At 42.7% G+C, this 10,494-nt stretch overlaps 1 pseudogene; it reads left to right on the top strand.

The window, feature by feature from the left end:
* The first annotated feature begins 239 nt into the window (after positions 1-239).
* LOC133973902 (macoilin-1-like) lies at positions 240-10,049 on the top strand (annotated as a pseudogene).
* The last annotated feature ends 445 nt before the right edge of the window (positions 10,050-10,494 follow it).

Below are 10,494 nucleotides of genomic sequence, written 5' to 3'. Positions count from 1 at the left end.
GGTTTATCTAATTATTGAATTCTAATACAGACCTTCGATCATGTATGTAGGTAGTCAGGGAGTTCCTGAACCCAGGCATATCAGTAGCTCTCTGAACTTATTGAGCAAACTGTTTTTACAGTACTTTGAAGTATCCTGAAATGATCTATTCTACTTGAAAAATTGTAAACAGTGAAAATGTTGGACTTTACTTTGAAAAATCTCCAAATATATCCAGTAAAAATCATTGATATTCATGTATGTACGTATTCAGGGAGGTCCTGAACAGGCCCGACGCGGCTTGTGGACGGGCACGGTCGCGATTTGCTCCGAGCTAAATAAATTCTTATTCTGGCTAAATTCAAATTAAACGTGGCAGGGAGACAGTGTACATTTTTTTTGACTTTTGATTTTTATTTGTTTTTAAAAGATGTGGCTGATAAATAAATTGGTGCTCTCACCTGGGCTTTGTAAATAACCAATCACTGCCAAACTATACCGGGCTGACTGAAGCATATTAAACACACATATTATTTACACAGTGTGTTGCATGGTTATTTCTCTGTATTCAAACCTGGTGTGACCTTCAGGTTATATGGCAAGACTGTTGTATAAACCTGATGTCTTTTACCACCTAAATCCTCAATAAGTATTGTGCAGTTGCTCCTGGTCGTCTCAGGCTCTCCTCTCCTTCTTGTCCTCTTCCTGCAGCACGTTCCTGTACCTGAAGTTCCTCGTGGTGTGGGTGCTGGTTCTGATGGCCAACTTTGTGCTGGAGTTCAGGTTCGAGTACCTGTGGCCCTTCTGGCTTTTCATTCGCAGTGTCTACGACTCCTTCAGATATCAGGGACATGTAAGTGTTTTTTGTGTGCGTGTGTGTGTCTCCAGTCAACACAGAACAGAATCACACCAGGATGCATCAATGAAACACACACAGACTGGGATAGAGTTATTGTCCAATGTTTAAAGGTTCACTGTGTAGAGTTCAGTGTTATCCAGTGGTGGAGTTGAATACCCCTCAGCTCATCCTCCCCAAACATGAAAGAGAACCTGTGGTCGCCTTCAGTTGTCATAAAAACTCAAAAGGTGTATAGTTTGTCCAGTTTGGGCCACTGTAATAAATATGGCTGCCTCTGTAGAGAGGACCAGCTCCCGGTGTAAATATATAGTTTTTCATATAAAGGGGGCTCAATCTAGGGAAAAGAAAACAACAATTTGTACATTTTAGATGAAACACACTAGGATTATTTTATATTCAATTTCTGCCAATAGATCCCTTTCGCCTAAATCTTATACAATTAACCTTTTAAATGGTCTCTATGTGTATTGTGCTTTTATATTATCAAGTCCAATTCAAATCACTTTACTTTACAGTTTTGGCATTTACACACACACGTTCATACAGTGCGTCACTTTCACTCAAGGGCAATTAGAGGCTCAGTATCTTGCCCAGGGACACTTGGGGTGTGGGGGAGACTGGGATTACAACCACTTCCTTCTGCTGAGTGGACAACCTGCGCTAACTCCTTAGCCAAAGCCGTCCAATAATTAAGGCAATCGTACCTTGGCGCTTAAAAAAAAGATACGATAATTGAAGTTTGACCTGTAGCAACCAGAAACTTAAAATGAAATACTAAATATAAATATGAAATGATGTGCAGTTATTACCTACCCTGAGAAGGTTATGTTTTCACCTGTTTTCGTTTGTTTGTTGTTTTTTGTGTTTGGAAACACACTTATGTAAAAGCTCCTGGGCTGACTCCCACAAAAGTTGATGGATGCAGTATGAGTCAGGGAAGAACCCTTTAGTGTCTGCTGCGGATACATGATTGTTTTGTAATCACACTCTTTTACATTGCGAGATAGATTTTACGGGAAAAAAAATCTGGAATGTTGGCAATCTGGTCCAGCTTGATCTAATTTTAGGGGACTGTTGGGCCTTAGTTGTGGTAAACACTCCACTGAGTGCCATTCATGTTAAGTACTGAATCGTCTTTCTCATTTCCTCTTCACTCAGGCATTCTCTGTCTTCTTCGTATGTGTGGCGTTCACATCGGACATCATCTGCCTCCTTTTCATCCCTGTCCAATGGTTGTTTTTTGCCGCCAGCACCTACGTATGGGTCCAGTATGTCTGGCACAGGGGTGAGTCCAAGTTTTCGGTGGAGTCTTTTTTTTTTTTTTGTCTGCCAGCCAAATGTCCACTTTCTCCTGAAATAATGTGTGAACAAGAAATTCATTGCTGCCAAGTTTCTTCTGTGCTGGACCTAAAAGTGCTGATGTATTTTTTTTCCCTACATTCATGCAGAGCGAGGAGTCTGTCTACCCACTGTATCGCTGTGGATTCTGTTTGTGTACATCGAAGCTGCCATACGTTTCAAAGATCTGAAGAACTTTCATGTAGACCTGAGTAGACCCTTTGCTGCGCACTGGTAAATGTCTCATTGTTAAATCTGTAATGCACAAGTAGAAAATATACATTTTACTCCAGCACATCCTGACCAAGAGGATAATGATATGTTTATTAAAAGTTGACACTGTGTTTCTCTTCCCCTCCCAGTATCGGCTATCCAGTTGTGACGCTGGACTTTGGGTTTAAGAGCTACGTTAGCTACAAGATGCGACTGAGGAAGGAAGTCAAACAGAAGGAAGTGCAAAAGGAGAACGAGTTCTACATGCAGCTTCTACAGCAGGCTTTGCCTTTAGAGCAACAGATGCTGCAGAGACAAGAGAGGGAGGCAGAGGAGGGTGAGAGACACATAAAAGAAAACGCATGAAACACAACAATCAATATGCAAATTTAAAGGGCATATAAACACATATCTTGCAGACGGAAGACGCAACAATGACTAGATATGGTCGACTGAAACAGTGCACATATTTATACAGAGCTACAAAATCTCTCCATAATACATTAATCATTTTAAGTTTGTAATTTCACACCAGGATTTTCGCACTTCTGGTCCAGATCAAGTAAATAAATCTACTTTAAGTTTACACTTTATTTTACAAAAGAAGTAGGAGCAGGAAATATGAGGTCAAATGCATGGACAGGTAACTTAAGTAATCATTATGAACCCAATTGTGGAAATATAACTTTACCATATGTGTTTATATATCTGGCCTAATGTTTACAAATAGTTCTCTATTGTAGTACATTTTTAGGGGAACTATGGGTTGAGACTGCAAGTCAGTAAATTCTAACATATAACAAGTAGGAGGCTTTAGCTCTGTGATATTACAGGAGAGCTGTTTCTGTGTAGCGTAATTGCGGCTAAAATTACGGCTGCATTTAATGACTGTTTTCATTATATTCATTAAATTTATGAAATGTAAAAAACAAAATAACGTGCTGTCATTTGCAGTTTCTCAGAGGCCAGATGGATTACTTCAATTAGTTATTTTGTACAGCGGTACAAGACCAACACATATTAAATTTGCTGTTATACACAGTTAAATAGTGTTCATGTGGTGATTGACATCTATAACAAGGGTTATCATCATGATATTAATCAATATAATTAATGAAGAGCATTTTCTTTATATTTTGCAATCAGCAGCTGTAGTTTTTGGTACTTTGATGCCAGAATTTGTAGTAATTTAAATTACATATCATTTGACTTTGGGATTTGGTTAAGTCTATCCGGATAGATTTGTACATTCACTAACGCTTCCTGTGCTCACTGTCTTCCAGCTGCTTTAGCTAAAGGGATCTCAGAGGTGGAACCTCTAGTAATATCCCAAAACGGAGCTCCTCCTTGAAAGAAGAGCACATCAGTCGCGTTACCAGAACTGGAGTACCGGGAAAAAGGGAAGGACAGTTCTGCCAAAGAGCGCGAGGGCTAAAAAACAAACTTCGTTGGAGTCAATAACAGCAGTATTATCCACACACTGGACTCCAAACTACAGGAGACAGAGTATATTGAGAACTGCGTCGGGGCAAAGAGACTAAATAACGACCTGGCTGGAGAAAACACACACGCAGACACTAACGCACACACTACTTCGAAGGAGGAAATGAATAGTGCTGGAAAGAACTATACAAATGCCAGTGGAGCTGCGGGCAGCATTTCAAATTCATCTCCATGCAATCCCAGCTCTACCAATGGCAGCGTGCCGTAAGGCTCATCGACAAGTAAGAACGAGAAGGAGCAGAAAGGGGCTGGGAAGGGTCAGAAGGATCAGGTGGAGAATTGCATTCCCAACAACCAGCTGGGCAAGCCAGATGCTCTAGTACGGTAAGACTAACACACACACACACACACACACACACGTACCGTTTGAAACACATGCTTCTTTTTACTGTAAATCTTGTGTCTGGTTCATTGAGTTGTTGATGTAATTAACATTTAATATTTGCAAGCATTCAGCAGCAGTTTCATTGAACCTTCAGTTTGACACTTCCAGGATACAAGTCGATGCTGTCATCCCCTTCCATAGCATAAGGAAACAAGTTTTCCTATATTGCCTGTGGCCCTCAAGCCCTCTCCTCTTCTCTTCTTTTAAGGTTGGAAAAGGATGTAAAGCGAATGAAGGCAGATCTCCAGGCCAACAGGCAGCTAGAGTCCGATCTGCGGAGTCAGCTGTCCTCTATGAGCAGCCAGGACCGCAGCCTTCGTTCTGAACTGGGCAAGATCCGCCAGGACAATGAGATGCTTCAGAACAAGTGGGTGCATCTGCAGTCTGCACACCCACAATACTCACCTCTACTCTAACACCTTTTCTTAATTTAATATACAATTAATGGGATTATTGATCTTTTGATATCAGCAGATATTATGAAAAGATTATATTATATTACCAAATTTGAATTAGCTACAGCAGCTGGTTACTGATGGGCCATGTGATGGTCAGTGTGTAAATTTGGCCAAAAAAATGCATTAAACTGGAAGCATTGGAGAATTTTATTTATAGAAGGTATACTCGGGTGTTTTATCATTGCACATCCTTAGAGTTGTGGGATTTTCAGACAACAGGTTTGAATGATAGTGGTCAAAATTAAAGAAGTGGTGGCAGAGAAACTGCAACATTACGTCTGTAGTGTGGGCCAAGCAACCAAGCTGGATCCTACATTTCCCATAATGCGGTCAATAGTTGTTTTACATTACAACCTCTAGTGAATGCATAGGTCTTCCCAACTCAAGAGTTCCACAGTTTAGAAATCTTTTTAGTTGTGTTATGTTTCTAAGCAGAGATGACCCTGATTATGTCTCAGGAGCTTATTTTGTCACAGAACATGATTTATAATTTTATGTTTTCATTGGCTGAGTCATACGTTGCACAACAGCAATGGTGGCAAACAGAATGTTACACCTTATATGTTATTATAAGTTTATAAAAAATATTATGAAACTGTGTTGGAAAATGTTGACAATGGCGGGCTGCCATAGTCTAAAGCCTGAAACATGCTTCTGCGACTGCGTCTGCGTCTTTTCACGCCGCTGTGGCGCAAGACTCGTTTTCATTCATGCTTCCCCAACCGTTGCGCGTCTTACAAAGCAATTCCGCGCCAGAACACTAGGCGGAGTAATGCTTTTTGTCGAGACGACCTTAGAGACGCCTTCTTTCTTCTTCGTCGATTGTTTATTTACATAGCCACTGCGGCTCCTCGTAGCCTTTTTCTGGCGGACAAATCCGCCAGTCAGTGACAGGTTATACAAGTGATCATACTATCGGATATCTTCTGCCAAGTGCTCTTCTATTTGGTCCATATTCGTTCTTCTAAATCTTCCGTGATTTCTGCCGGTATTATGGGGCATGAAACCGGAAATGCAGCTCCAGAAGGGATGTAGCGCAGACCAATCACAGCCTTGCGGGCTGAGTGAGCTTGCGGAGCTTTGCCGTAAATTTTAGAAAAGGGGGTCGACACCCGTCAGCACGTAAGGAGGGATACATAAGCACGTAAGGGACCCGGAAGGGCTCTTGCGCTTACGGGCCCGTGAAAACGCAGAAGCATGTTTCAGGCTTAAGTATTTAATAGGAAACACCAGATATTTCACTCTTAAATGAAAATTCGATATTGTACCAGAGGGGTTACTATCATGGCAAGATTAATATATATTTCACATTATAAGTGACTACTTTGACCAGCCGATGGTGCTAGAGGAGGCTTTTAAAGTCTAGTCTAATGCATGAATACTCAAAATATTCAATTCTCAATCTCATACCCTAATGATCCAACCTGCTTGACCATTTCCTCCTCACTCCTCAGGCTCCACAGCGCCGTCCAGGCCAAGCAGAAAAATAAGCAGACCATCTCCCAGCTGGAGAAGAGGCTCAAGGCTGAGCAGTAGGCTCGGGCCCTGGCTAAGAAACAGCTGGCTGAGGAGAGGAAGAGGAAGAAGATGGAGGAGGCCACGGCTGCCAGAGCTGTAGCATTAGCTACTGCCACTAGGTACTAATTAAATGATTGTTGGGATGTTAACCTCTGAACCAAGGAAAGCAGAGCATCAGTACATATTTCAAGAGATTAGTCTTTGTCCCCTCTGGCAGATGAAACAAATGTAAACTCTATTTGTGCCTAACTCAATTAAAACGTAAAATAATGTTGCCTGAAGCTGCAGGGGGGCAGTGATAGTTTCATGGTTCCTACGACTTCTCCTCACTGGCTGTGCAATAAGTGCAGTAGGGACTGCTTAGTTGTTGTTTTTTTATATAACTATTGTTATATAAAGTGTTGCATGCAGCATTTTGGTACAAGTTTACCATATAATATGTTCCCTCTATTTTCTGACTTAACTTTTTGCCTATTCACAATGTAATTGCTCTTTTTCTCCTTTATTCCACAGAGGGGAGTCTAATGACTCTCTTCGCGTTCGTCTCAGAGAGCTACAGACCGAGCTATTTTTAATACAAAAATAGCTACTATCCACCAGCAACTGACCCCTCACATGTCTAGTTGTCCTACCCCTCTAGTTCTCCACTCCCCCCTCTCTGTACCACTTTCATGCTTCCAACTCCCCTCTCCCGCCGAATTATCAGATGCCATCCGGAAATCCAAATCATCCACCTGCCAACTTGACCCCCTGCCATCCTCCCTGGTTATAGCCTCCCTCCCCTCTCTACTGCCCCTGATAACTGCCATTATCCATTCTTCCATGAGCTCTGGTTCTGTCCCATCTTCTCTTAAATCTGCTGCAGTGACACCGACGCTGAAAAAACCTGGTTCAGACCCCAACAACTTCAATAACCTTCATCCCATCTCCAAACTGCCATTTCTCTCAAAAATCCTGGAAAAGGAAGTCCATGCTCATCTCTCCAACAATAACCTCTACGAACAGTTCCAATCCGGTTTTCGCCCCCGCCACAGCACAGAAACAGCCCTTCTCAAAATCACAAATGACCTCCTGATGGCAGCTGACTCCGGACTATTATCCATCCTCATCCTCCTCGACCTGAGCACGGCTTTTGACACCATATCCCACTCCACCCTCCTTGACAGACTAGCCTCCATTGGCATTACTGACATACCCCTAGACTGGTTCCGCTCATATCTCTATGGCCGTACTCAGTTCATCCAGTTAAAATCATTCACATCTCACCCATCCCCCCTCTCCTCTGGTGTTCCCCAGGGCTCTGTCCTTGGCCCTATCCTATTCATCATCTACCTCCTCCCACTTGGACTGATCTTCCGTAAATTCAACATTCATTTCCACTGTTACGCGGACGACACCCAGCTCTACGTTTCCTCCAAACCCACTTCCACCTTCCCACCCTCCTCCCTCTGTGCCTGTTTACAGGAAATCAAATCCTGGTTTTCCTCCAATTTCCTCAAACTAAACAGTGAAAAAACGGAGGCAGTCCTCATTGGTTCCAAACACACCCTCACCAAACAGCCCAGTTTCACCCTCACCATAGACAACTCCTTGGTTTCCCCCTCTCCTCAGGTTAAGAGCCTGGGTGTCGTCCTCGACAGCACTCTATCATTACATACCCACATCAACAACACTATCCGGTCTGCCTACTTCCACATCCGCAATGTCAACCGCCTCCGCCCCTCACTCACTCCCAACACCGCCGCGATCCTGGTTCACTCCCTTGTCACTTCCCGCCTGGATTACTGCAACTCCCTTCTCTTTGGTCTCCCACACAAACTCCTCCATAAACTTCAACTGGTACAGAATGCTGCTGCCCGTATCGTCACTAGAACACCATCCATCAGTCACATCACCCCCGTTCTACATCAACTCCGCTGGCTTCCTATTGAAAATCGCATTGACTATAAAATCCTCCTCCATACATTTAAGGCTATCCATAACCTTGCTCCTCCATACCTTTCTGCCCTACTCCATATCAATGTCCCTATCCGGTTGCTCAGGTCTGCTTTCTCCATCAGCCTGACCGTCCCCCGAGTCCACCTGTCCACCATGGGATCTAGAGCCTTCAGCCACTCTGCCCCTCACCTCTGGAACTCCCTCCCCCCTCACATCAGGAACATTGACCCAAATTCAATCACTCTTTTTAAATCTACCATCAAAACCCACCTGTTTAGGCAGGCATATAACTTTTAATGTTCCTGTTTGCTGAAATTGTTGTTCTGCTGCTGCTCTGCTTTGTGCATTTTAAAATTGTTTTATTAACTCTATTGTTGACTGTTGTACGGCGACCTTGGGTGTCCTGAAAGGCGCCTTATAAATAAAATGTATTATTATTATAAGAAGCTCAGCTTGGACATGAAACTTAAGGAGGAGCAGATTAGGGACCTGGAGGGCAAGTGTCAGGTAAAACTGAATATTTTTCATTAACATAATAGTCTGTAAATGTGCACTTACTTGTTCAGTCACAGCATTGAAAAATATATCTTCCTTGTACTAATTCCACAAATCACTGTCTTTCCGTATGTGGATTATACGTCTCTTGAATCGTTCAAGTTATTGGCATTACACTTGGCATGTATGTATTTTTAAGGGCCCAAGGAAGTGCAGTATCAAATTTGGCGCAATATAAACATGCAATAAGTTCAATGACAAAAACAATCTAATAAACAGATGATCAGCGCTCTGTAACAGTTTGCTGGGACTAATAATGAAGTCGATGTTGTCACCTTCATTTGCCGTAGCTCAATTTATTGAAGGTTACTTGAATGGTTTCAGAAAGAGCTGCAACCTAGTATCACCACAGGCCAAGCAAACAGGCAGGTTTAGAGCAGCCATAAATGCTCTAATGTAATTAGCTATATTTACCTCTAGCTATCTAAGAGCACTTCAATTTCTAAGAGCACATGATCCTTTAAATAAAATTTGATGCTTTAAGTGTGAGCTATTGGTGTAAATAAATCAAGAGACCCTCTGCGCCATATCAACAGTAAAAGTTTTGTTTGAGCAATACAATAAAATATCCACAAGAAATAATGTGTTTTGTAGTGTGACCATACATTGATCTAATATCCTATTACTCTTACCACACAGGAGCTGAGGAAGTACAAAGAGAATGAGAAGGACACAGAGGTGTTGATGTCGGCACTGTCAGCCATGCAGGACAAGACCCAGCACCTGGAGAACAGCCTCAGTGCTGAGACCAGGATCAAACTGAACCTCTTCTCTGCACTGGGAGATGCCAAGAGGCAGCTGGAGATAGCACAAGGTAAGTGGGGACTGTGGGGATACAGTGAAATAAGCATTGTAGAAGCTACAGAATCTGTCTGTGGTTCCTTACATCAGGGTGGAGGTGAGCGTGTAGTGTCCTCGAGCTCTCAGTCAGGCTCCACCGGCCACTCCTCAAAATTTGGGCATTTCTGGTTTCAAAAATCTTCATGAGCTAAAATACCATTTGAGTACTCAGGGAATCAGTTTGAAAGGTCACATGTGTACCCCCGCTCTGTACTCTGTGTGATAAACGTGTCTTCATCCTCCATGTCCTCCAGGCCAGAACCACCAGAGGGAGCAAGAGATCGCAGAGCTGAAGCAGAAGATAGCCGAGGTGATGGCGGTGATGCCGAGCCTGTTTTACTCGTCGGACAGCAGCAACCTCAGCCACGTCACCCCGCACTACTCTTCCAAGTTCATGGACAATAGTCCCTCCTCCCTGGACCCCAACGCCTCATACTACCAGCCCCTCAAAAAGTTACTCTGACGTCCACACTTTGTGTCAGACAGAACTTTTTCCCTTTCTTTATTTCAGTGACGATTTCAGTTCTGGCTTTTTGTTTTTCAGTTAACCAGCCCCTCACACACACACACACAAACACAGTGCACACAGCCCCTTCATATATGTGTACTTGGGTTACATTTTTGTTCTATTGTGAGAACTATTATTTTTAGGGGGTTGTGTACAATCAGATTATTTTTTTTTTTAATATTGAGTTTTAAGAATTTAGCCATTAGACTGCATTATCTGTTTAAAGGGGGAGGAAGGGACATGCAATTTGTTGGTCAAACTTTTACTTAAGAGCCATCATGCATTACGTCATGTCAGTCTTCTTTTGCTGTACAGTATGAATCCCCCCCACAGCCATACTCACTTCTATAGTGAACTCACTCCCAGACCTTTTTATTTGAAAACAACAATTGGCCTCCAT

The sequence above is a fragment of the Platichthys flesus genome, chromosome 18, assembly GCF_949316205.1.
Source record: "Platichthys flesus chromosome 18, fPlaFle2.1, whole genome shotgun sequence".
NCBI classification, from domain to species: domain Eukaryota; kingdom Metazoa; phylum Chordata; class Actinopteri; order Pleuronectiformes; family Pleuronectidae; genus Platichthys; species Platichthys flesus.
This window is presented reverse-complemented; position numbering and strand designations above follow the sequence as displayed.